This window comes from Adiantum capillus-veneris, chromosome 20 (assembly GCF_014529385.1).
Source record: "Adiantum capillus-veneris isolate H3 chromosome 20, ASM1452938v2, whole genome shotgun sequence".
Taxonomy (NCBI): domain Eukaryota; kingdom Viridiplantae; phylum Streptophyta; class Polypodiopsida; order Polypodiales; family Pteridaceae; genus Adiantum; species Adiantum capillus-veneris.
In genome coordinates this window covers 149,510,954-149,514,127 of record NC_140950.1, presented here as the reverse complement: position 1 = coordinate 149,514,127, position 3,174 = coordinate 149,510,954, and positions in this window count along the sequence as shown.

The following is a 3,174-nucleotide window of genomic DNA, read 5'->3' as shown; positions in this document are numbered from 1 at the left end:
AGATTCCTTGATTTTTTTGGACTTTTTTGGCAAATTTAGGGATTTTCTAACGATTTTTGGATTTTTCGGCTAATTTTTTGCCTATTTTTTGCATTTATTGAAAATTTGAAAATAAAAAATAAAAAATAAATAAAAAGAAGCGAGTTTCAGGCTTCGGTATCGTGCCTTGCGGCGCATAAAATACTTCTTTTCTTCTTCTTCCTTGACCTTGTGTGACCCAACCCCTCCACACACACACACACACACACACACACACACGCACAAAACAAACAAAAAAAGAAAAGACAATAAAAGTCAACACACAAACAAACAAACTCACAAAGTCACAAACAAACATACACACATACACACTTTTCTCTCTCGCGCACACACAAGAGACCAAAAAAAAACAAAAACAAAAGCAAAAAAAACTCAGAAAACAAATTTTTTTGTTTTGTTTGTTTATCTTTGTGTTGTTTCTTTTCATTGCATTGCACATGTATTAAACATCCGTACACATCCCGTTCACACGTATTTAAGCACGAATAGACGCATTTAGAGCTTCGAGAGTTAGATTTCATTCGAAATTGTCCGATTTTGTCGATTTGAGTTGTTTTTAGCAAATTCGAGTCAGATCACACACACAGACCTTGTTTGACACAGATTTTGATTTTGGATCTACGATTTTCTAAATTACACGTTTTAGAGATGTTTCACGCGTAATATTGCATTCGGGCTTCATTTGACCATAGAGTCTTACGATTAACCATATTTGACCTCGACTTGCGATAGAGATTCTTTTTGGCCTTGATATTGACCAGATTTATCTAGTTAGAGCGTGTTCACATACGAGATCTTGATTTGACCGCTTTTGGCTATTCTTAGCACATTGACGCGCGATTAGAGCTCGATTTGGTTGCTAGATCTACATTTGGCTATGACTTTGACAGAGTGACCGATTTTAGAGCCGAAAAAAGCCAAAAAGTGTAGAAAAACCCAAAAAAAAATATAGAAACACCGGGGAAATCTCACACCAAGCAAACAACAAAAAAACCAGAAACAACAAAAAATCAGTAGAAAAAAAAACCGAGAAGTGCGAAAACAGTTTTGGTGATCATTCGAGCCGAGGTCATCACAGTTCTAGCACAGATTTAGACATTGTTCTCACAGTTCACACAAACAACGCCAGGGACTAAAAGTCATTGTGCAAACCGAAATTGGCAAGTGCAATCAATTGCATTGCAAATTGAGCTTCTAATCGGACGAACAGTGGCACAACTCACATGTGATTGTTGATTAGGCTAGTACGAGTATCAGAAATTCTGCTAATCAATACGAAAATCTACTAGGAAACGGTTTTTACAGCACTAGCCGACATGCACTCAAATCTAGCCAAGAGTTCAAGTACAACAGAGCAAGTCAATAGAAGTGGCAGCACAAGTGCAACTGCAACTGGCCAAATTTTACAACTATATGGCTACAATGGAGACAAAGTATTATATGCAGATACAGAAGGCCATAGATACTTGGTGAGCAGTAAATCAACGCAGGAACAAAGATCCTACTAATCAGAGTAAAGCCAGATTCAGAGAATTCGCAGATGTTCACAGACTTCAGTGGAGCCAGGTATTGCAAGCTCAAAGATGAAGTGTAGATAGAAGTGCAAAAAAGTAACCCAAGTGTAAATACAAAAATCTGCACAAATCCTCCAAGCATCCATTTCTAGTACATATGCAATCGGGGTCATTGTACATAGATTACAGTGGTTAGATCTATAGTCGAGAGCTAGAATTGCAAGATCCAACAGATCAACCAATAGAAGCAATTCTAATTGGAGAACCGAGCCAAAGACGGTACAAAGGTAAAGATGGAGCTATCTACAGCTTGATGCTCATTGTTCTGAAAGAAGATGCCGACAATTTGACAAGCATAGAAGCATAAGCTCCTCAGGTAGAGCTTGACATGACAGCCAGTTGAAATACCACCAGTCATGGCGTATTGCTCAGATTGTGGACGAAAGGGTGGACATTTTGCTGAAGATTGTCCAAGAAATCCAGAAAACAGGGATACATTAACCGCCAAGCAAGGTACAGAGCAAATTGGAAATGTGAATCTCGATGTAAGTGCTACTAACTTGTCACTTTTAATGCAATCGGATGATTCTGCATTAACATTAGAAGCACCAGTGAAAGCATTGCAAGCTCAAAATCAGCATAAAGATGCACAAGCACGTGAAAAGCTTAAAATTGATTCTTTGAACAACAAATTCTTGCATGAATTTAGTCAAGGTGTCGAGATATCACCAAAGGCTAAAAAGACTGTTAAATTTGCAAATGATTTTTCATCCGCTAAGTGTGCATCATTCAGGAGTCTAAGGGACACATCAAACAGAATGATGTTGGGTTTGTATGGCACACATAATTCATATGCACACTATGTAGACCAAAAAGGGAAATTGTACAAAAAGGATCGACCAATGTTTGAACGGCCCACATACCAGCTCATAGAAGTGCGTCCCGTGATAGATCAGAAAGAATGGTTCATTTCAGAGGAAAGAATCTATTATAGTCCATCCTCTCTAGAGATAAATGACATTACCCAAGTGAACCCAGAAATCTATTCAAAGCTAAACTCTCCTCCATTGGAAATCAAGATTCGATGTTGTGACCAAACAAACATATATTTTGACCAAAACAATTGTAGATACACACAAGAGTCTAGCATCTATGATGTCTTGGGTCCTGAAACCACAGAAGCTCATATCATAGGAGACCCATGGGATAGAAAATATCAGGTCAAAGATAATTCTATCTATAGCTTGACTTGGGGAATAATTTGTCATGTTTCTCAAAGATACATAGGAAACTATGTAGAAGGTTTGCAGATGCCAAACATCAACAGTGCTACCCAAAGTGTACCTTCACAGTCCCAAAAGATGAGACTAAATCAAAGCCAAACAATTTTGAACTCTTACAATGAAGCAGGCTATAGTGATCACCCTAAGAAGGGGGGATATGTAAATCCATCAATCTCAGCTCTAATACCAGGAAATGCTACAACAACTAGAAGCCCTAGAGCTTCTAGCCAGAAGACCTCTTGAAAGCAAAAACCATTGAAAGATCATATGGTTTTTGGAAGTTTCCAATTGACCCAGGTTCCATCAGAGTCTACAGATAAATGCTTCTATGAAGATCA